The following is a 25,558-nucleotide window of genomic DNA, read 5'->3' as shown; positions in this document are numbered from 1 at the left end:
AATATTGTCACTATCATTTCCTCCGGCAAAACCCCAACAGTCGGAAAAATAGCTAAGCTATCGGATGCACATTTCACAGTTGGGCCTTCCGGCTCTTCGGGTAAGGTACCACTTTGTCCTTACGAGTGTGAACATGTTTCAAATGGGGTAGGAAGCCACCACTTCTGCTTGAGATTCTCTTGGTGCCAAGTATTGAGCGTCTACCTGCAGATGGCGCAAATAGTTCTTACTGGTGAAGTACATCTTGGTCTCGGAGGCCTCAATTGTGTGCAGCACAACTGGGTCATTGTTTCCATCTGAGGACCTCGTGGTGTGTCTGCAGGTTGAGATCTATCACAGCCTGTTGGTTTTCAAGTGCTCATTGAATTCTTAAACCCCTAACCTCCACGACCGATATTTGGAAAGTCTTTGAGCAAAGTGGCTGATTGTTGATTGTATTGCAGCAGCCATTTATCCCATGATTCAGGTCCGAATCAATATACAAAGCCTGGCCATCACCACCACCTGTAATGATGCAGTCGATGCCACCCTCTATGATCATGGCACCTATTCTGGTGGGCAGGTTAAAGTGTTGTGTAGAAATAAAAGATGAGAGACGGTCCAACGGGTCCTCCCGGGACTTAGTAACAGCTGTTGTAGTGCTCAAGGCATAAGGCTCAGGTGTCTTGGCCACATTTGGATTCTTGAGCTCCACCCATTCATATCATTCGACTTCTGGCTGCAGCCTGTACATGAAACACTCTCCCTTACCAAAGACACTCAACTGGTTCCCAACTTTTCCCGCTGATCCCAGGCAGTTGACAGGAATGCTCCACAGACCTCTTTGGCCGATGTCCTTATCAGAAGTAGAGTCGGATCATGTTCCTTGCAAAGAGTATAAAACCTGCTTAGAGTCCTGCCATGATCCAGGTTGGTGAACAGTAGAATGGGCTGGAACAATGGGAAGCATCCCGGGACCCAAGACCAAATGTCCCTCCTCTCTTCCACAGAGACAATCTCAGAGCTGAGGCTTTCTGCAGGTACTGCCAGGTGCACAGGCCGCCTCTTCTGTCGGACTGCAATGCCTTTCTGCTTCAAGGCCTTTTCATCGGCATAGCTGCCTTGGTTTGAGATTGCTTATGTGTGACATTTTCATAGTTTCAGTGTACTTATGAGTGACATTCAGCGGCCAAATGTGTGACACTTAAGAGTGACACTTTCTCGTGAGTAAAATCAAGCAAATTAGTCCATGGTAACAGATACATACCAGCAGTTACGCCCATATGAGCAACGGTAAACTGTAAGATCTTCAAACTGCTACAAAGCCTCTGAAATGGAAAGGCACCAATCTCTCTCTTGCATGATTTTTATTTGGTTTTAGTGATCCTCATGCCAGTGCAGGGTGTCGGGGCACAACATCATACACACATTATACAGAGACAACAAGCCATACATGTGTAAACCAGTCTATAGGAAATGTTACATATGGCACTGAGGATTGCAAGTTGTAGGAATCTGATGTCAACATACTAGGAGGCAGTACATTTTGTGTGTTTGGTTCAGAAAAGCTCAAACTCGGGATTTTAAACGTACCACAGTGGTTGGTTTTTTTCTAAAAAGAATATATTTCTATCGGGGGGCGCTAGAGAGCGCGCACGCAGAATGGCCGCACTGCTGTGAGGCTCCTGCAGCCTGGAACTCAAATCCGTAATTTATCCTGTTTAAGCCGCTGCTACCGCGACCGAAACTACCCGTAACTGTTGAGGGTGTTCTGCTGCTGCTTTGGTGAAAGTTTTGGCCCTGTACAACCAGCATCGGCGGAGTAAGCGGCGGCGGTAGCCGGAAGGGGAGCGTGGCGGACGTGGGGCGGAGCGAGCCGCCCGGCGTGTGATCCACGCAAGTCCGAGGCTCACCACGAGGCAGGCAGGCCGTGCTGGGGACCCGCGCTGGCGGCACCTTGACGACTGTGCGGATGGCGGAGAGGTCGCTGCGAGAGGGAGAGGCGCGGCCGGACACTGCCTCCCTGCAGTGAGCCACGTTGCTGCGCGAGGATTATCGGGCTGGCTCGCACATCGGAGATCTGATACGTGCTCCCCCCTCCCCCTGCTGCCGGAGGAGGACGAGACGGGGACCGAGACTGCGCCCACCCGACGGCAGCTGTGTGGTGCCCGGGCCTGTGAGGGGGGCTCGGGGACTCACCGCCTCGGGGCCATCTGCTTAGACTCGACGAGAGCTGGGCTCCTCTCTTGTATGCCGGTGCCTGGCTGGCCTCTCTCCCGTGTGCCGGCCCGCTGTTTGGAGGTCCGAGGAGGGCGCCGCGCTACGGACGCCACGCTACGGACGCCGCGGCCCTGCACCCTGCGACCTGCGGGGCATCTGTGGCTATCGGGGTTCCGGCGGCCGGTCTTCATCTGGGGGCTGTGGCGGTGGATGCCTCTTACCTGCCTTTTGCTCCCTGGTCGGAGGTGGCTGGTTCGGACCCGCCGGTGGCCTGGTACTCACCACTGAGGTCGCGCTGTGTGCTGTCCGGGACTTTTGGGCCCACCTGTGCCCTTGAGGATAGCAGAAGCCGGCGTACTGAGACTTGTGTCAGCACCCACGATGGGCAAGCAGGACAGCCGGCAGCCTAAGCTCACGTTTGACCCCCCGGCGACCAAGAAAGGGGTGCGGGGTGCGCAGGACACGGGAGGCACCCAGGGCTCGCCCGCGCCCGAGGCGGGTTCCTCTGCTCCGGCCACGGACTTACAACACTTGATGCAAGAGATGAAGCAAGGTTTTGCTACAATTGTGGATAAAGTGGACCGGCTATCGTCCAGAATGGACGCCATCGCGCAGAAAATAGATATCCATGAAGAGCGGATTGCGGAAACTGAGCGGAGGATCTCCGATAACGACGATACCACAGCCTCCCACACCACGCAGCTTTCAAGAATGGACAATGTCTTGAGACTTATAGCAGCAAAGAATGAGGAGTTGGAGGCCCGTAGCCGCCGCAATAACATCCGCGTGGTAGGGATTCCGGAGTCCACCAATACGGGGCGCATAGAAGACTACGTGGAAAAGATCCTCCTGGCCGCCGTTGGCTCCGACGCTTTTTCCAAGCACTTTATCGTCGAGAGGGCACACCGCTCTCTTGGGCCGCGGCCGCAACCGGGAGCTCCTCCAAGACCCATCATTGCACGGCTATTAAATTATAGAGACCGGGACACAGCGCTGCGAGCGGCTCGCACGGCTCAGACACTCTCGTGTGACGGGGTCAACTTTACCGTGTACCCTGATTTCACGCCTATCGTGCAAGAACAGAGGCGTAAATTTCTTGATGTTAAAAAGAAACTGCGGGCCCGACAAATTGATTATGCACTACTCTACCCGGCGAAACTGAGAATTACCCACCAAGCACGGCAGCACTTCTTTACAAACCCGCAGCAGGTAGAGGAGTTTCTTAAGGCTCTGAAGAATGGGCGTACAGAGAGGTCTACTGATGGCGAGGAAGATCGGACGATGAACACTAGCTATGTGGATGTGTTTTGTTTTTATTTTTGCTAGATGGATCTGCGAACTCAGGACCTATTGTCATATTGCTTAATACAGATGCAAGCCTACGGGACATGCAAGCATGAAGACGATGTGACTGTTTGGAACTACATTGGTCGGATGTGGGACAGCGGCTGGTAACGTATTCCAGGCGCCACCTCCCCGCGCCTTCCCCCTGTTGTGAGAGGGGATGGGCCTTTGGGGGTGGATATGGGCGCACTCTGGACAGACCCCATGGGGTGTACCCCATTGCTTACATTGACTGTGTTGCTCCTGTTGAGCTTTCGGTGGGGAGTTATGGGTGGGGGGAGGGGAGAGGATTCTGGCAAGTTGGGGCTGCTTCAGTGGGTTGGGGGTGGGGTAGGGATACGCGTGGCGGCCCTGGTCTCTCCCGCTGCCCTCGCTTCTACCGGGGCAACTCTGCCCGGGCGGAGGGATTGGCACTGGCGGGGACCCCTGCTGCACACGCTGTTTGCGACTATGGCCTGCGGCAACGATCAGGTAGGGACGCTCATTGATGGGTCAGGGGTCGTGGGGTGTACGGGGCTATCTGTCCTATATTCAGGGGGTGAATGGGAGGGGGTTGGAGCGAGGGCCCCGGAGCTTACTAGCCCGGGCCGCCCTGATCTGCCCGCGCCTGAGGTCTGTGGTAGGAGTTGGCATGCGCGGACTAATGAGGAATCTCTTATAGATAGCTGCTTGATGACTGGGACAGAACGATTGTGTGTGATGACCCTGGCCCAAACTTTAGGTCAACATGCTTGGGTATGGTGGTTATGCAGGGCGGCTGGCGCCGGGTGGAGCGGGGAGGTGCGCCTTCCAGTGCAGTGTGAGATTGACTTAGATGCGTTGCCGGTGGGCCATGTTCTTCAGAAGATTACGGGAATTCTGTTGGAAATGTTCAAGATGTGGGGTGGGGGGATGGGAATGTTTGAATATGTTATTGCACTGTTGTACGCGACCAACATCAATGTGAGGTTTTTTTTGAAGATTATGGGTGTACTTGTTGGTGGCGGAATGGGGGACCCCCTCCTGGTGCCGGCCCCTCCCACACTTATTCACGTATGGCCTGGCGGAGGTAACTGCAGACATATGAGGCGCGGGTGGTGGCGCTGCTCTGATGCTGGGGTGACACTGCGGTCAAACATGTATATTTATGGCTGCGTGGGGGGCCCTCCCCTATCGCAGCACTATCTTACTCTTTTACTGTCCCCATGACACGAGTAGATTCGGCCTTAAATATCCTGACGTGGAATGTTAGGGGTCTGGGAGACCCGCGAAAGCGGAGGCAGATACTCTCCTATCTAGACCGCCATGTCATACATATTGCCTTTCTCCAAGAGACCCACTTCAAAGTGCAAGCCAACCACCCCTTTGCTGGCAGATGGGCGGCATTTGCTGCCTTCTCCTCCTACTCTTCGTACTCTAGGGGTGTGGCGATATTGATAAAGAAGGGATCGCCCTTCAGTATGGAGGGCACTAAAAGTGACGCTCAGGGGCGATACTGTCTAATGTGGGGTAGGCTGGGACATGTGGCGGTTACCCTGGTCTGTTGTTACGGCCCCAACATAGATGACCCGCATTTCTTTACAGACCTCAATGCGGCAATTGTGGGCGTGGGCCCGAGACAGCTGATTTGGGGGGGGGACTTCAACACTACACTAGATCCGTCTAGGGACAGATCCCACCCGGCCCCGCACCATTACACTAAGGCGCGTGCGAACCTGTTGGACGTATTGGCTGATCATAACTTAATAGACACGTGGCGACACCTGCATGCGGACGCGCGTGAAGGTACACACTTCACGGCGCAAGCAAAATCATGGGCACGACTTGACTATGTTTTTATCTCACCTCATTTTCATGCAGCGCTTGAACATGCACACCATCTCCCACGCACGTTCTCTGATCATTCGCCGACCCGCGTCACATTGCGGGCGGAGGACCTAGGCCCCCCTGTGACCTCTTGGCGCTTGCAGCCCATGATGCTGCTGGATACTGTATTTCAGGAGGAGCTACGGGAGGAATGTTTGGAGTTCTTTGAGCGCAATAAAGATTCCGTGTCCGAGGTCGGTACCATATGGGACGCTTTTAAAGTTACCATACGGGGAGTGTGCATCGCTAAGGGGTCAGGCGTTCTCAAAACCATATTAGCTCGCCTGCGTACTCTGGAGGGTGAACTTGGGGCGCTTGAGGTGTCGCTGGCCGACAACCCTGAGGATGCCACGCTCGCTCGTATCCGTGAAAAGATAGCGGAATATATGACTGAAGCCGATCGTGAAGTGAAATTTAGGGGTAAACACTGGGTAGCTCGCCGCTATGGCGAAGGCGAACGGCCAGGGAAAGCCCTGGCAGCGACGATGCGACTGACGCGCCCGCCAAATACTATAATGGAAATTGAAGGCAGGAACGGTGCAGTGTACAGAGACACCACGCTCATTCTTAACGCATTTGTTGAGCATTATCACCACTTATATACGTCGACCAGGGCTGGGGATCTGCACCTACAGGACTATTTGGGGGATGTCTCCTTGGGGTGGCTTAGTGATACACAAAGGGCGTTTTTAAGCTCCCCTTTTGAATTGGATGAGGTACGGGAGGCTATTATGCACATGCAATCGGGCAAGGCCACTGGCCTTGATGGGATCCCAATCGAATTCTACAAGACCTACATCGATTTTATGGCGCCGGTCCTCCGCGAAGTGTATGAAGATGCTCTGGAGGTGGGCCGTCTGCCCCCCTCGCTGCGTATGGCCCTCATTACATCTCTCCTCAAGCCTGGTAAAGCAGCTGACCAATGTGATTCATATCGGCCCCTCTCACTGCTCAATTGCGACGTAAAAATACTTGCTAAACTGATTGCCACCCGCATTAACTTACTCCTCCCTAACTTAATCCTCCCCGACCAAGCGGGGTTCGTGCCCGGAAGAGCAACATCCCATAACCTACGTACTTTTTTCTCGATTCTGAATGCCGTGCATGACGATCTCCCGATGGCTGCCGTCTTCCTTGATGCCTCGAAAGCTTTCGACTCGCTTGAATGGGATTATGTATTTCGGGTTCTGGATTTGATGGGGTTTCCCCTCATCTTTATTTCTTGGATTAGGCTCTTGTACATATCCCCTAGGGCCCGAGTGCTGGTGAACGGGAAACTGTCTGAGGCGTTTCATATCACCAGGGGCACTAGGCAGGGTTGCCCCCTGTCGCCCCTGTTGTTCGCTATCGCCATGGAGCCGCTCGCGGCGCGGCTCAGACAGCATCATAAGGATAAGGCGATGCGGTGTTTCCAAAGACAGATATTGATCTCTATGTATGCGGACGACATCACTCTATATATTCGTGATCCCTGTGTTAACCTTCATCCGATTCTTAGGGAGTTCATCAGGTTTGGCAGGCTCTCGGGAATTCAGATCAATTGGAGCAAGTCTCGGGTTTTCCCGCTTACGGCGTCTACTAGACGATTTACGCTGGAATACCCTCTAGCCTGGTGCGAGGGGGACTTCACCTATTTAGGTATACACATTGAGAAAAACAGGGAGGAACTGATGAGGGCCAATTATGGCACGAAGATGACCCGTATTACCGACTGCATCACTCGATGGATTACGCTCCCCCTTTCTATGGCAGGTCGGGTGTCGTTGGTTAAAATGGTAATCCTGCCGCAGCTGCTGTATCTCTTCCTGAACATCCCCTTTTACCCGGGCAGTTTCTTTTTCCGGACCCTTCGCTCGGAGCTTATTCGCTTAGTTTGGGGCGGGAAGTCTCCTCGACTCAAATGGGAAGTCCTCACTAGGCCGTTTGTGCAGGGCGGGTTTGGCGTCCCGGACTTTGAGTTGTACTTTCAAGCGGCGCAGGCGCATTACGCCTATTTCTGGATACAGCAGCCCCGATATATGCCCCAGCTTGCGGCCGAACACTGGTTGGCGCATCCGATCCCCATAGAAGGCGCATTGTACGCTCCAGTAGCGGGGGCAGATGCACCCCCCACGACAGTGGCAAGTACAGTGACGGCCTGGAAGCGAATAACAGCTAAGCTGGGACTAAATATGTTATACGCGCCGCTCTTGCCGCTTGTCTACCACCCTGCCATGCCCCTGCTGCAGGAGACAGGGTTTCAGAAATTGGCCCATGCTATCCACGTTAAGACATGGGGAGACCTGTACCATGATGGCACGTTCCGTTCTATGGAGCACCTCTATGGAGGCATCCAGCCTTCTCCCCTTGAGGTCTTTCTGTATCTTCGGCTCCGGCAGGGGCTTAAGGCACTCACGCCCGATTTCCCACGAGAGCCACCAGAGGTGACACCGTTACAGCGTGCCCTTCGTGACGAGACCCCTGCCAAGTTGGTCTCCAAGATTTATGGGTCGGTGCGATCACTGGTGGACGCGCCGCCTCTTGCTGCTCGGGAGAAATGGGATCTGGAACTGCAGATCCCACTGACGGACAAACAGTGGGAGTTCTGCCTTCAACAAACGGAGCGTATTTCTTCTAGTAGCAGATTCAGAATGATACATTATAAATATATTCACAGGCTGTATTACACACCTGTCAAGTTGCACAAATACCGACTCCGGGAGGATGATAGGTGCGACCGGTGTCATGCTCCTGGGGCAGACTTCCTCCACTTGGCGTGGGCATGTGAGGCGGTGCAGCGTTATTGGCGTCAGATCTTTACAGCGGTATCCAAAATGATCAATTCGGAGATAGAGCCTTCCCCTGTCCTTGCACTCTTAGGGTATGTGGAGCCCATACAAGCCGCGCACCGCAAATTCATTGCACTGGCCTTCTTACTGGCTAAAAGACGAGTTGCATGTAAATGGGGCAGAGGCAGGGCCCCCAAATTTAAGGATTGGATGCGGGATATTGTTTATTGCCAAGAACAAATTAACACGTACTCTGAACTCTTACCACTCGCTTCAAGACCAACTGACATTTGGGCTCCACTGACTTGCTACTTGTTAGAAGGGGAGAATGCTGGGGGGGATGAGGCGATCCCATAGCAACATATAGGACTATCCCTTATGACATGCAGAGAGCCTGTGGTGAATGGTGTGCTCCAATGCTGACGCGAATGGCTGGTCGTTAAGTGCAGAGGCCCCTGGGCTCGCGGAGAGTGTCTTCCATTTGGCCGGTGCTGAGGCGTGAGGGATTAGAACTGCGGCTCCGCCAGGGGGGAGTCTGAGTTGCAGCGCAATGTACAATTATTATGGACTTAAAATGCGATACTGATTTATTGATATCTTCTGTTATTGATGATTGCTGTGCTGCTCCTTGTCACTTTTGTACTGCTTCCCGCTGCCATATGACCCCATTGATGTAACTTGCTTATGATGTATGGTCGCTCAAATTTCATAAATAAAGTTTAAAAAAAAAAAGAATATATTTCTATCCACACTACCCATTTTAGCAACATTAGGATAATGAAAGACTGGGGGGGGGGGGGGGAATTACGTTCTAACCTATACCACAGAGTTTGAATGAAGCTCCTTGATTGCAGTTCAGATGTAATTGTGTTATGTTAGGATTGTAACTTATGAACTGCAAGTAACAAAAGGATCTCTGTGACAAGAGCAGCAACCCACTGAGCTCGCTCTATAAAATGCAGTGCAGTGATCTCTCTGGCACACATTCTATGCAGCAGGAACATTAACCCTAGACTGAGCTATTTCGTGATGGTTGAAAACGGAAACTAACCAAAACACTCATCTGGCTCCGGCAGGAACATTATTCACAAAAGTTATCTTGACATTTTAATTGTTGCCTGAAAACTCTTGGATACACAAGGAATCCGGCAGAAGGTGGTTTTTTTTTCGGGGTACACAGCACCTGAGGGGAGAGGGTGTTCCCACATCATTGTACTTAGAAGAGCCAAATCCCAAGTGGCCTGATTGCTAACAGAGAGAGAAATTGGCAGTGGCGCCATTACCCGCTGTTTCCATGCAGATAGCTAAGGGAAGAGAGATAACATAAGCCAAGGCAGGGTCCTTCTCACTTGCAGGTGGAGCCACAAAAACAAAAGTAAGTGGGCCAAGCGCTGCAACCGCGTATAATACACAGAACTCACAGGCCTCTCCACTCTGCCTGAAATAAAGTAAAGGTAACCTGAAACACAGTCAGGAAAGGGAAACCTGGCGTACAAAACATGCGCCTGGCACCTGCACCATAACAGCTGAAACAAACAATACTCTTTTGATATTAAATCAAAAAACAAACAATACCATCTGCCTATTGACGCCTGCCTCTACTTTTGCCCCCCAAATTGCTACCTCACCAGCTGAGTTTCACCGGCACAGCCAAGAACAGACACCGCCGAGCCGCGCTGATTTGCTGCGCTGTTTTGCGGCTCTGTGTGGCCCTGTGCGGCTCCCGCGAGCCGCTCCCATACATCCTCGGTCTCGGCGTGCAGCTGCTGTGCGGTTGCTGTGCGCGGGTCGCGGCTCCCGCGGCGCACCTCCCACACCGCACCCCCCCGCACCTCACCGGAGAGATTGTTAGGAGGCGGCGGAGGTGAGCAGTGGGCTGGTGAGCTGTTGGAGGAGCGGCGGAGGGCGCTGGTCGCGTGGTGGAGACTAGTACAAAAGCATAAAGGCACAAAGGCATACAGATAAAGAGCCTGGTCCCCCCCATTGAGAGGAGTGCGTCAACCGATAGTGACCAGCAGCTGTACCAGCTGCAGCAGCAGGATTGGGTGACAAACAATCTAAACTTTGGACTGTCTGGTGCAAAAAAACTTTTAAAAACTGACATTTCTGGTCATATTTTCTACTGCTACAGATCTCAGTTACGGAGTTCCAGTTCCAGTCCGGGTCTTGTGGAGTAAACCTGTGATCACGTGAGACGAAGCAGCATTGGCGCTAGCAGCGGCGGTGGGAGCAAAGAGGCAGCGGGAGGCCAGCAGGAGGCCAGGAGAAACGCGAAATTACGAGAAACCGCGAACCGCGAGCCGCACCAGCCGCTACTGGCTGCTGCATCAGATCAAGGATTAAGGATTAAGAATTGTGGCTCAACAGCAGTATTGCTGCAGTGTTGTGGTATTGTGGTAAGCAGCGGTTCCCGCAAACTACAATAAGACTACAGCATAGAGGTTGCAGCGGGGAGTCGTGGGAACCGCAGGAGGCAGGAGGTTGCGAGGGGGTTATAGTGGTCCACAACAAGGGAGCAGAGCCCTGCAACGGTGATGGAATGCGCATGACTGGGCAGTGGAGCAGTAGCAGTGGACCAGTAGCGGTAGCGGCAGAGATAGAGGCAGAGGGACCCCACCGTTGAACTGCGAAGTGTACTGCACCGGAGATATAGCATTACTGCGCAATCTAAGGAGGCGGCATAAGGCGAGAAACCGCGAGCCACATCTGGTATTACGCAAAAACCAAAGGAAATGATGGACGGAGTATTGAACATTGCAAGCACTCACCCCCAGTCAACTGATCTGGGTTTAATCCATCACCGTTCTTTAGCCCACTCTGCCACCCCAGTTCAGACATGGCCATATGCAAATCAGTCTGACCCTGTGCCTCATGGGAACAGTCCAGCCCGAACTGCCAAGCCATGTCTTCCCTGGACCGGAAACAAGCTTCCTAGGACCGGTTTCTGGCATTTCAGCCGTCTTCAGCCAGACTTGCCTGAATCCAGTGGCAAAGTGAGCAAGGGACTCCCGTCTGAGCATACCCTGCCAACTTATGGCGAACAAAGCAAATCCAAAGGAAATGACGGACGGAGTGTTGAACATTGCAAGCACTCACCCCCAGTCAACTGATCTGGGTTTAATCCATCACCGTTCTTTAGCCCACTCTGCCACCCCAGTTCAGACATGGCCATATGCAAATCAGTCTGACCCTGTGCCTCATGGGAACAGTCCAGCCCGAACTGCCAAGCCATGTCTTCCCTGGACCGGAAACAAACTTCCTAGATCTTCCAGATCTCTTGACTGGGGGAGAATGTCGGCATTGTCAGCATTCCGTCCATCAATTGTTTGTTGTAATGCTTTTCGCCCTAAGTGGGATGGGTATTCCCAGTCGTGGGACCCGTGCTCACTACGCCACCGGAGTCAAGCTATCCTGGCTGATGACGGCTGATAGCCAGAAACCGGTCCTAGGATGCTTGATTCCGGTCCAGGGAAGACATGGCTTGGCAGTTCGGGCTGGACTGTTCCCATGAGGCACAGGGTCAAGACTGATTTGCATATGGCCATGTCTAAACTGGGGTGGTGTAGTGGGCAAAAGAACGATGGATTTAACCCAGATCTCTTGACTGGGGGAGAATGTCTGCATTGTCAGCATTCCGTCCATTAATTGTTTGTTGTAACGCTTTTCGCCCTAAGTGGGATGGGTATTCCCAGACGTGGGACCCGTGCTCACTACGCCACTGGAGTCAAGCTATCCTGGCTGATGATGGCTGATAGCCAGAAACTGGTCCTAGGATGCTTGATTCCGGTCCAGGGAAGACATGGCTTGGCAGTTCGGGCTGGACTGTTCCCATGAGGCACAGGGTCAAGACTGATTTGCATATGGCCATGTCTAAACTGGGGTGGTGTAGTGGGCAAAAGAACGATGGATTTAACCCAGATCTCTTGACTGGGGGAGAATGTCTGCATTGTCAGCATTCCGTCCATCAATTGTTTGTTGTAACGCTTTTCGCCCTAAGTGGGATGGGTATTCCCAGACGTGGGACCCGTGCTCACTACGCCACTGGAGTCAAGCTATCCTGGCTGATGACGGCTGATAGCCAGAAACCGGTCCTAGGATGCTTGATTCCTGTCCAGGGAAGACATGGCTTGGCAGTTCGGGCTGGACTGTTCCCATGAGGCACAGGGTCAAGACTGATTTGCATATGGCCATGTCTAAAATGGGGTGGTGTAGTGGGCAAAAGAACGATGGATTTAACCCAGATCTCTTGACTGGGGGACAATGTCTGCATTGTCAGCATTCCGTCCATCAATTGTTTGTTGTAACGCTTTTCGCCATAAGTGGGATGGGTATTCCCAGACGTGGGACCCGTGCTCACTACGCCACTGGAGTCAAGCTATCCTGGCTGATGACGGCTGATAGCCAGAAACCGGTCCTAGGATGCTTGATTCCGGTCCAGGGAAGACATGGCTTGGCAGTTCGTTCTGGACTGTTCCCATGAGGCACAGGGTCAAGACTGATTTGCATATGCCCATGTCTAAACTGGGGTGGTGTAGTGGGCAAAAGAACGATGGATTTAACCCAGATCTCTTGACTGGGGGAGAATGTCTGCATTGTCAGCATTCCGTCCATCAATTGTTTGTTGTAACGCTTTTCGCCCTAAGTGGGATGGGTATTCCCAGACGTGGGACCCGTGCTCACTACGCCACTGGAGTCAAGCTATCCTGGCTGATGACGGCTGATAGCCAGAAACCGGTCCTAGGATGCTTGATTCCGGTCCAGGGAAGACATGGCTTGGCAGTTCGGGCTGGACTGTTCCCATGAGGCACAGGGTCAAGACTGATTTGCATATGGCCATGTCTAAACTGGGGGGGTGTAGTGGGCAAAAGAACGATGGATTTAACCCAGATCTCTTGACTGGGGGAGAATGTCTGCATTGTCAGCATTCCGTCCATCAATTGTTTGTTGTAACGCTTTTCGCCCTAAGTGGGATGGGTATTCCCAGACGTGGGACCCGTGCTCACTACGCCACTGGAGTCAAGCTATCCTGGCTGATCACGGCTGATAGCCAGAAACCGGTCCTAGGATGCTTGATTCCGGTCCAGGGAAGACATGGCTTGGCAGTTCGGGCTGGACTGTTCCCATGAGGCACAGGGTCAAGACTGATTTGCATATGGCCATGTCTAAACTGGGGTGGTGTAGTGGGCAAAAGAACGATGGATTTAACCCAGATCTCTTGACTGGGGGAGAATGTCTGCATTGTCAGCATTCCGTCCATCAATTGTTTGTTGTAACGCTTTTCGCCCTAAGTGGGATGGGTATTCCCAGACGTGGGACCCGTGCTCACTACGCCACTGGAGTCAAGCTATCCTGGCTGATGACGGCTGATAGCCAGAAACAGGTCCTAGGATGCTTGATTCCGGTCCAGGGAAGACATGGCTTGGCAGTTCGGGCTGGACTGTTCCCATGAGGCACTGGGTCAAGACTGATTTGCATATGGCCAGGTCTAAACTGGGGTGGTGTAGTGGGCAAAAGAACGATGGATTTAACCCAGATCTCTTGACTGGGGGAGAATGTCTGCATTGTCAGCATTCCGTCCATCAATTGTTTGTTGTAACGCTTTTCACCCTAAGTGGGATGGGTATTCCCAGACGTGGGACCCATGCTCACTACGCCACTGGAGTCAAGCTATCCTGGCTGATGAGGGCTGATAGCCAGAAACCGGTCCTAGTATTGCTTGATTCCGGTCCATGGAAGACATGGCTTGGCAGTTCGGGCTGGACTTTTCCCATGAGGCACAGGGTCAAGACTGATTTGCATATGGCCATGTCTAAACTGGGGTGGTGTAGTGGGCAAAAGAACGATGGATTTAACCCAGATCTCTTGACTGGGGGAGAATGTCTGCATTGTCAGCATTCCGTCCATCAATTGTTTGTTGTAACGCTTTTCGCCCTAAGTGGGATGGGTATTCCCAGACGTGGGACCCGTGCTCACTACGCCACTGGAGTCAAGCTATCCTGGCTGATGACGGCTGATAGCCAGAAACCGGTCCTAGGATGCTTTATTCCGGTCCAGGGAAGACATGGCTTGGCAGTTCGGGCTGGACTGTTCCCATGAGGCACAGGGTCAAGACTGATTTGCATATGGCCATGTCTAAACTGGGGTGGTGTAGTGGACAAAAGAACGATGGATTTAACCCAGATCTCTTGACTGGGGGAGAATGTCTGCATTGTCAGCATTCCGTCCATCAATTGTTTGTTGAAACATCTGGTATTACAGCATCGCAGTGCCACAGAGAAGCATTATATCAGGAGTAGGAGGAGGAGTTGGCCCGCACTACTGATGTGGTAAGCGAACTGTAGCAGGTCTGCCGCTCAGGCTTACATAGAGCTACTTAGGGGTTGTATATAGAGGCTACAGAGCGGAAAAAGGAGCTGCGGGAGTTGTAAGGAGCTAACAAGGGGAGTTTACCAAGCTTCACTTTAGATTGGAACAAGAAATAACTAGGAATAACTTTGAAACCTTTCAAACGCACGCTCAACCTCCTGGCCACTAAAGGAGCCGACAAACTTGTGGAGTAACTCCAGGGTCGAATTGTTTTGGGTGGATCATATTGAGTTGTGTCGGGCTGGGCTGTGCTGAGTGGGGTGTGTCCAAGCAGGCTCCCAACGTGAACCCATAAAGAGGTTGATATTATTTTGAGAAATTGTAAACGATACCAAGAATGCGCTCAGGAAGGGAGAGGGCATCTGGCCCTCCGATACGACGGTCACGGGAAACTCAGGTACCAAGAGTATTAAAAAAAGTCAAAGCTCAAACAAAAGATGTGAACCAGATGCTAATAGCGCCAATATCGCGGATGTTTGAAAAGTCTTTAAAAGTCCCTCATAAATGTGATTTTTTGAAAGATCCGATGGGGGCTATGATGTCAAGTTAAATCAAACCTGAAATAAAAATCTACAGGCACCAATCAAGCCCTCTAGCAACTTGAGAGTAATTACCCAACCTTTTGGACAAAAGCAAGAATTTGACAAAAAAACATATAATGTGGATGTAGAGGCTAATATGCCAGTGCAATCAATGCAATCAATAGCTCAAACATCTACCCAAATTAGCGACCTTGAATTATTATGTATAACATCACCATGCCAAAAGGATTTAAACTTAGGGAATACTGGTGAGAGATCACAAATTGAGTTGTCACTTGAAGAAATGACCGTGAAACCTTGAAATATAATAATATCACCTAGGTTACCTATAGAGGTCAAAGTTGAAATAAGAAAAAATATTGTCCAAAGTAGGGTCGTGACATCTGATAATCAGAAGATAGTAGGCGATAAAAGTGAAAATCTAGATGAATCTACCCAGGAATGCCAACTTAGAAAAAAAGGATGTGCCTCTTCCCCGTTAGAAGCAATAATGTTCTTAGAAAACGATGAAATTATAAATTTGGAAACATACTGTTCAGATCAGAACACACAAAGAAAAGACTCACCCAAATTATTACCCAGCCAACAAGTTAGGCAACACAAAACACTAAAATCAAATGAAGAAATAACACAAGTCCCAGGAACTAGTATAAGAACTAGTATAGGAAAAAAATCAGAATCAACACAACCTGATTGGGACAATAGGAATTATCAAAAAAAATTAGTTAACACCAAGCAGGAACTTCAGTGGGACAAAAACATTAAAACCATAGAAAATCAGGATTTGGGATCTATTTGGGATATTTTTTTACCAAACCTCTTCACTTACTATTGAAGCATTGACACTTCAATCGAACAAAATGGATGTTCAAATTGAAATACTGGGAACAATGGCAAATGTGGTGGCAGGAATAGATCACAAACTAGCTGAACTAAATAGTCTGATAACTAGAGCTCAAACAGATACATCAACCACCTATCTGGAATGTTCTTGTGCACCAATAATCAATAAATTAACATCAATACTCGAGGTTATTAACACTATATTGGAAGATGTCAAGGTAAGCCTTCAATTGAATGAAAATAAGAAACTAACAGATAAGGAAGTATGGGCCAAATAGCGGAAAATAAGCCTAAAAAAATGGAGGATTTAACCGCTCAAATCGATTTAGATGCTAAGGGCCAAGCATGCCCCCCAATAATGCAGAATAACCAATGAGAGAATAACAAACAGATAGAAGGCGTACCATCTGATCAGTTTGTGGTAGAGATACATGATGAACAAGAGGATAAAGAAGTGGACTTGACATCGTTTATAATGACAAAAAGACATAGAAAAAAACTAAGAAAAGCAAGAAATAAAGCTAAGCAGGAGCATTTAATAAAGTCACTCTCTCAAGAGGGAATGCCACTTAATACGTCTTATAGGGAAAAAATCCACTTGGACGAATCAACTGGAAAACATAGGTAGGGACCAGTCGAAATCAATTAAAGCAACAAATACTCAGTATTTTGATATCTTTGCTAAATCAGGCAACCACTTGAAATCTCAGAAAGTTAAAAAAAGGAACATTCAAATAGGTGAAGTAACCTTAAGCGATACTGTTGAACTTTTCACTGATGAACCTGCTTAGGTGAGGAAAAATATCCCATTAGAGGAGATTATTCATGACAAACAGGGAAATGGTTGCGTGGGAAAAGGGGCCAGGGAGGACACCGAAAGAAGATCACAAATAAAGGGGGAGCAAATAATGAGTTTGCAAAACTCTGAAAAAAGTAAAGTTCCTGTAGTGAAAACGGATGTAAAACAAATAAATAGTGGCATCGTAGCGCAAAACTCGTCTCAAGGGGATTATAATATAGCTTCAAATCCAGATTTGAATTTAATACAATTACCATGCCATCAAGCCTTTTCAAGTTCGGTACAACCAAACAATAAAGTTAACCAAGACCCTGGGGTACAAACAGAAGTAATAGACCAAATGGAGGACAATACCCATATACTAAAATGGGACCATTTAGTTATAGTAAAATGTGGTAAGAACAAACAAATTATAAATAAAGTTCAGTAAGAACCAGCAAATTATATCGAAAAGGAGCTGCTAGTTCAAAGGACAGAACAACTAATCTTTAAACCACTATATGAGTCCCGAGGGCAGCAAGATATGTTGAACAGGGGCAATCTTCTTTGCCTCTTTAAATCAGTTCCATCATTAGCTAATTTGTCAACCAATGACATCAAATGTGTTGGTTTCTTACAAAACCCTGAAGGTTCTCTACCATTAACAATAATAACTGTAACATCTCCACCTGTCATGGAACAAATTATGAAAGAACAAGAAATTTTTCGAAGATGGGGAATAGTAATTAGTAAAGTTGCTCCAAAAAAATACCCAACGCCACTGATAAAAGCAGAAAAAATGCTAGTATGTGAAAAGGAAAAAAAGAGCACCCCAGCCTTCTCTGTACTAAAGAATCTGTTAGGAAAAATAGACATACATGTAGAAAACCTATTGGTCGATAAAGAAATAGAGAAGTCTAGAGGGATAAATGAGAAATGGATAACAATGTCTTTGCATGGGAATGAAAACCAGTGACCAAATAGTCAAGAAAATACATTGAAAAAACGATGTACTGACAGAGAAACTATAACAATCTGTTCATGGAATATAAACGGATTAGGTAATAAGCTAGAAAACATAACTCAAATAATTAAGCCCTATCAGATCATATTTCTGCAAGAGACATGGGTAATGGATCCTTTTATTATGAATGGATATAAAGGATCCTTTAGACCTGCGATTAAACAAAACAAATACGGTCGCCCATGTGGCGGCTTAGCAATATTTATATCAATTGATCTAAAAATAGAACAGAAGCAATTGGTTACGAACAATTGTAATGTTCAAACAGTAGCGTTAAGATATAAAATGGATGATCATGTAAAATCTTTAAAGCTGGTTGACATATATATTCCCCCTACAGCTAATTCAAGGAAGACTATTTGTGCTACTCTTACCAGTTACCTACTGGAACAGATCGTTGATGACCCCTTTGTGGACTTTATAGTTTCAGGAGACTATAATTTAAATCTGTTAGTACCATTCACAAGAGACGATATCACTCAGTCACAAGACCAACAATGGCTTATTCCCGCACAAGCAATGGAAACAACAACTAAGTCCAGACAAACTAAAACAGGCCTAAATCTCGTGAAGGATATTGAAGCCTTGGGATTACGAATACTCCATGGGAAACTCTTGACGGATTCACCTCCAGCATGGTCATTCTACACCCATAATGCAAAATCACGAATTGATTATATGATGGTATCACTGAACATCTTTAACAACATTACCTCGTATTATCTAAGGAAGCTCCCGGAGAGCAATCACAGCCAGCAAATAATCACAACAGCATTTACAAAAACAAAACATCAACGGCATTTGTCAATGCAAGGCCAGGTCGGAACCATCAACTATAGGAAATTAATTCGGAAACCAAATAATAAAGAACAAACCAGTGCACTAGTACAAAAGCTGGTTACTGAATGCTTCTTGGAAAAAACCTCTATATCTGTAACTGATCAGTGGGTAAGCTTTACACGCAAATTCGTTAACCAACATGACCCCCCAATTGAAGCTAAAAATAAATATGTAACGAGGCCAGGTAAAAAGGAAACAAAAATCAACGTAACATATACGGTACGGAAAATGAAATAGTCGCGAAATAAACTCAGGAAAGAGCTGAACAAGTTTCCTAATAAAAAAGAAATAATAGTCAACATAAAAACTTTAAATCAAAATCTGAGGAAATTAATCTGGAATGAGAAAACCAAAGCTCAAAATGATCTTTGGACAAAAAAAATTTAAGCTAGTAACCAAACTAATTCAAGGGAGTTCTGGAAAATGATAAATAGTGTCACAAGACCAGATAAAATCATAGTAGCATCAGTTCTAACTGAGACTGAATGGGTGAATTTTCTGGTACACCATTTAAACCTGGATTGCAGTATAACTAAAAGTGCGATCAGTTATAAAAAGAAGGAAACATCAAACCCAGAACAGGATAATGAATTTGAAATAACACAAGAACAAGTGTCTAAGGTAATAAAACAAAAAGATGGGGCACCAGGCCCAAATGGTATCCCTTTTGCACTTTATAAGGAGGATCCAGTTATATGGGCAAAACATCTAACCAAGGTTTTTAATGAAGTAATTCAGATAGGGGCTATACGCGAATCTTGGAGAAGGTCACTCATATCCCCAATCTTCAAAAACGGAAATTGGGTCCTGCCTGAGAATTACCGTTTAATAACACTACAGGATACAGATGCAAAACTGTTCGCAGGGATTCTGTTGTCAAGTTTATCTGACTGGGTAAAGGATAATCACATTCTCCCCCCAAACCAAACAGGTTTTATTAAAGGTCTAGGAACAACTACTAACATCCTAGCCTTATCGGTACTAATGGACAAAGCAAACTTAAGAAAACAACCTTTGCACTTATGCTTTGTTGATTTTAAATCAGCTTTTGATTGCGTGGATAGAGAACGATTGTGGGAAAAGTTACGAATGCAAGGAATCCCATCTCTATTATTACAGCTGATTCGTCTTTTATATACCGATACTTGGGTCAGAGTGCGCATCGGAGATGGTCGGTCACTTACCAACAAAATACCGACAACAGGTGGTTTAAAGCAAGGGTGCGTACTGGCCCCATTATTATTTAACCTGTTCTTAGTAGATTTGACGGAGGCATTGAATAATATAAACGCTCATCCACCCAAACTAGCAGATAAACATATATCAAATTTATTATACGCAGATGATGTTGTTCTTTTAAGCAATACAACGTTTAATAGCACGAATATTTGAATATTCAAAAGAAAATAGGATGGTAATAAATGAAACAAAATCTAAAGTTTTGGTGATCTCAAAATACGCAAGATGAAAATATAAATCTAAATGGTATTTGGGAAAGCAGCAATTAGAACAAGTCGATACCTATAGATATTTGGGTGTTATATTCAACGATAATGGACATTTTCTCCCTCAGAAGCTTGAAATTTATAGGAAAGCAAATGCTTTGATAGCTGCATTTAGGTCTATCCAAGAATCAATTAGCGACCTAACTTACCGTCCCTTCCTAAAGGTAATATCGGCCAAACTGCTACCCTCTTTAACATACGGCAGTGAGGCCTTAAATGGAAAAGACACAGTTATTATTAACAATGCTATCTCAAAAACATTTAAAATTCTTTTTCATCTGCCGAATAATGCATCGCAAGCTCAAGTAAGGCTGGAATTCGGTCTCAATAACCAGCTGTATGCACGAAAAGGTCATGCAATTAAAGTCTGGAACAGAATAAAAAATGACCAAGAAAATGTAATGTCCCAGTTACTGTGGAAATAAACTGATGGAAATAGTAAATCATCCACCAGGAAATATTTGGAAGCGGCTTTAGAAGAATTTGAGGTTAGGCAGATATGGGACTCGACCATAACTCGGGAATCATTTAAGAAAGTTACTAATAAAATTACAGATCACTTATCGATAATAAGTGACAAAGCCGCCTTAGATAAAAGAAAACATGCTTGGCCTATCAAAAATGGTTTCTCAAAAAAGATGGTACAGCAATACCTGGATACGGCATGGTCGCAGAAAAACAAACAAATCTTTATCAAAGCAAGATTTGGCGTACTCCCGGGCTTTTCCCTTGCACCACCTTGGAAAAAACTAGAAAATTACACTCTATGTAGGCTGTGTAAATCTGGGGAGGAAAACATTTTTCATCTATTATGTCTCTGTCCTGAATTAAAAAATGAAAGAGTAATTATTTTAAAGAGATTATTTAACGAAAGAGGGATAAGGACATGCAGACAGATATTGATTCAATGTCTTTCCTCAGATGATATAGTCATGAACTCCGCTTTGGTAAATAAATTTATAAAAGTATGGAAAAAACTCGAAGAGCAAGAAACAGGACACTAAGATTGACTATTTTTTTTTAAAGGCTTAAATGTATGAATTTTTATCGTAAACACTAAAAGATGTATTGAATTTTAAGGATTTGTTACTATTTAAAGTGTATATAATGGATTATTGTATGAATTTGTTTTATTGTAAGATTTTAATTAATCAAACAATAAAGATATCTATCTATCTACCTTAGCTTTCAAAGCAACAAAAAACTATTCTGAAAAGTAGGCCCCTGCACTTGTAGACGAGGGAAACCATCAACAATCTTCCTGGAAAGCCCATAGACTTGCAACTCGAGGTTAATGGAGCACAGACAAACTCTGACCGGCAGAAGCATTTCCTGGGGGCTCAGGTCCATCGGCAGGAAATTGAAAACGCATCCTACTACCGCAGCCAGCGCCGACTCTGGACCCTGCAAGGTAGTGAGACAGTCTTATCACATATAAGCAACTGCTGTCGCTTGAATTTCCTACAGGATATCAAGCCTTTCCCGGAGGAGAAAAAGAGCAGTAAGCCTGGTCCCTTTATAGTATATAGATATCCCTTGTCTGAACTTCGGGTGGTGGGGTATCCAAAGATATTGGAGTAGACGCCTCACTCACTTATCGTGACATGCTTCATCATAGGCGTCTATCCACACCCAGGTTAGATGGTACTACCTAGGCGGACTCAACCAAAGATGTGATGGGAGTTCTTATATAAAGCAGAAGCTGGTCATGCAGGGAACAAGATGAGTGATCATAAAAATACCTCCAGGAATACCCCAACGATATGTTTATTAGGAGGGTAGCTGGGGTATGATAAAAACATACAAAATTCAGGATTATATTGAATGTAATCATTCAGTTGTATCCCTTTCAAGGTACCAACATGTTTCGGCCCACGCTCTGAGCCCACGTGGGTCTGGGGCCTTCTTCAGGGCTAGTTATCTATTATTAAGTGTCCCTGCTTGTGATTGGTGCACAGTTTTCATGCACTAGAGTGAGGCCTAATGCGCTCACCTGTCTTCACTGTGCCATCGAGTAGATATTCTACTGGATATTTATCACTAGGCAACATGCGGATCAAGTGGTTGGTGCTGTCTTGTAGTCACACTTTTGTCAAAGATCAAGCACCACCTGTGTACCTCTGTATCACACTGTCTCCGCCGACAGCCGGCCCACGTGCACAGACCCGAGGGCACTGATTAAAGATAGAACAATCAGCGAGCACTGTGATCCTCTGCAGATAATCCCACCCTAGGCCGCCAAAAGGTGTCAATGGCACTAACGGGGGCTATGGGGGGGGGGTGCCAATTGCTGAAATACAGCAACTTAGGGAAGGCGCCACACCTGGTGAATTCATTTGTATGGCTCTGCTCTCACTAGTAGTAGCAGGATGGAATTGCAGGCCACATTATTGGTACCACCTCTGAGGCAGCCACAGCGGGTCTCAGCTGTTAACAAATCAATGGAGTCAGCTGAGTCCAGCCCGCCGGGGTAGTTGGTGCCCACGGTGAGATGAGACTGCTAATGTTTAAAGTTACTTTACCAAGACTCTCTGAATGAATTAAACAGTACGATTCTTGCAGCACAGACTGCACTACACTCGACGGCCGCACACTGCTGTTAATGCAGCTCCTGTCTGACGCTCGCGATCACTTGTATCGTCTCCCTCACTCACCATTGGTGTTAACAAGCATTTGCAATGCAATTGGTCTCGCCTTTGGGACCTTATAAGTATTTAGCGATGCAGCACATTATCTCATATTACTGTTTACAGGTATCTTTTAGGAGTTGGCACATAAATGGATTCCTCATACCATATATAACAAGGTAGAAATACATCTTTCATTGTATCACCAATGGGGTGGGGCTGTTTAAGAAGGCCTAGCACTTAAACTCAGATGTTGGAGCCTACTTTTAGTCAAGAAGATGGATAAAACTTCCTATGAGATTTACCAAGGGGTGGCAATATCCGAACCTCTCTGTGAATTTTGAAAGGTGGATAGTTGCATAAAACTGTGTTCATGTTTGGCAGATGAGTGGAGTCTTAGAAGCAGTCCTATACAGCAATTTAACACAACTGCTTTAAAAACGTAAAACTTGTTTTTTTTATATCCAGATTCTGCTACAAATGAGAATGCATATTTGGTTTTAAACATCAAAAACAATCGAGCAACGATATAAACGTTAACTGGATTTGTCTCTTAAGGGTCCTGAACTCCCTCACACTGCCTATAGTAATTAGGTTGCTACTAGACAGTCAAGTGTACCTCCATCAATCCCGGCCTGGTGCCTAATTCGCACAAAAAAAAGAATGCTGCCCAGAAAGTAACTGAGGGGACAGCCTTTGTCAGCAATTTATGCATAAAGCCGTAAAATTAAGGTGGTTTACTACAAATACACAGCATTTTTCCAGCGTATTATTAGTAACTCAGGACCACCATACCACTGTCAGTTGATTCAAGTTTGACACGTCCCGGTTCCTAAAATGTAAATAATAAGTGGATACTGGTGCCATAATAACTGCTTCTTTCTCCTTACGCTCTACGACTTCCTTTAGTTCCCCTGGCTGCAGTAACAGGGCGGCCTTGCAAGTAAGGACACAACCCTGTAGCCCGCCAGCCATCGACGAGCTGGCTAACTGCCCAAAGTGCGATCAGACACAGCGTTTCCGTGTCAGGCAGCTGCCAAACAAGAGGAGCTGTAAACCCTGGCACATCGCCCTCTAGAGCAGAGTCCTCTGCACTGGCGGCATCTCGCATTCAGAGCAGAGATGTGCCCACCTCCATCCACCCCAGTCCCAAGCCGAGGTTTCAACCTCATCAAGTTGAAACGCGTCTGCCATCCTGCGGCACCGCGCAGTGATGCAAAAATCAAAATGTACCTTTGTGGTGCACCAGTATACAACCCTGTCCCAAAACAACTTGACACAAATGCACAGCCCTCCCCATCCCTGCTTTCCCCTGCACCGCTGAGGGCACTGCAAATAGCAGGCACCCATCGCATCACAACGCCACACGATCCCAACCCCCAAAATAAATGCTGCGCCACTGCATCGGGATATTCCAGCCAGACTGTCAACATGAGGAGATGAGCAAGTGTTTATGTTCATATTCCTACACTGCCACCATCTGCTCGCCATGAAACTGAAAGGGCAGCTTAAACAAGTGACGGGCTGCATGGAAAATGAAAGCAGGCATCACACACTGAATGTTGCAGGAAAGGATGTTGTGCCTGCAGCAGTAAAAACTCATTAAAGAAAGTAGTACTTACAGACGTACCATTTAACAACGAAGTAAAAGGGCCAGTAGCCTTGGGAGGTTACACATGAAGACAAAGCCATTCTAAGGAGTGACTAACAAGCCAATTACTGAATCAGAAGCCAGCATTTACGATGGACAAAGACAAAAGACAATGACAAATGTGGGTGGGGCTTCTCTTCCATACTCCAGTACAGTAAGTCTTGCAGAGCCGCGGATGTGCGCTGACTCTAGGCCCGACCTAACAGTGCGTGACTAATGCATTTTAGTGCTGCTGTGATGCGGATCACCACCCAAAAATGCACTAGTCTAACCTGTGATGCGTAGTACTAGGCAGGATTGCATTGGCAATGTGAAGAAGTTGAATCTCCTTCCGCGAAAACAGTCTGATGGCAAAGACTTTGTCAAGGAGTTTCTGGGGTGACACTGACTTGGCAATGTCTGGTAAAAAGGCCTGGATATCCTCTTTCACATTACCAGACTCTGTGAGAAGCCCAGCTCTCTGCTTGTGGAAGAGCTTGAGAAGAGACATGGCTACTCTGTACAGGACCTTGTAACCTTTAACAAGAAATACATCAAAGAGCCTTATTATGCAAGTGAAGGGCAGATCACCAAAAATCCAGCGCTGCCAGTAAGAATACACTACAAAGAACATCTTCTGACACAGCCACCATCATTTTATGTGCCCCTATCCAATACTTGTTTACCTGGTCGCCAAAGGTCATGCATGAGGATTCAAATGCAACAAAGTGTTGGTTAATCAGCTTCTTTCTGGGATAGTTGGAGGCAAGGAAACGAGAAACCTGCTCAAAACATGCTGCCTCATCTTTGTTTTAATGAAGTAACGATGCCACTAAAGAGGGCAGAATCGGGCAAAGCGATACATTGGGAAACTGGCTTTCAATGCAGATGATGATCCTTCTCACTGCCAACATGCCCTCACTGTTAAAAAAAAAATAGGTAGATATCAGACGATCATCCACAAACCCAGGAAGCAAGATCATGCTATCAGTTTTTTTTCCAACGATCTTTCAAACAATATCCCGGTACACATTTACATCATGTGTCACAGTACAGCACAGGATGTCCTTGAAAAGCTGCTTGTACACTTTATCTGTCAGTGGATGACATTTGGACCAGTAACCTTGACAAACCAAATTCTTCAGTTCCTGGAAGTCAGTTGTCTGCAGTTCCTTGCAAGCTTGAACTTGGCTGCCAGGTTTGATCTTTTCGCAATCCACACAGTGACTGTTCTCAATATCATCCAT

The 25,558-nt window shown here is 47.2% G+C and overlaps 1 pseudogene; it reads right to left on the bottom strand.

Annotated features, from left to right (window-relative positions):
* Window positions 1–350: 350 nt before the first annotated feature.
* On the bottom strand, window positions 351–25,558 carry LOC146802155 (TBC1 domain family member 24-like; annotated as a pseudogene).

The sequence above is a fragment of the Triturus cristatus genome, chromosome 8, assembly GCF_964204655.1.
Source record: "Triturus cristatus chromosome 8, aTriCri1.1, whole genome shotgun sequence".
NCBI classification, from domain to species: domain Eukaryota; kingdom Metazoa; phylum Chordata; class Amphibia; order Caudata; family Salamandridae; genus Triturus; species Triturus cristatus.
This window is presented reverse-complemented; position numbering and strand designations above follow the sequence as displayed.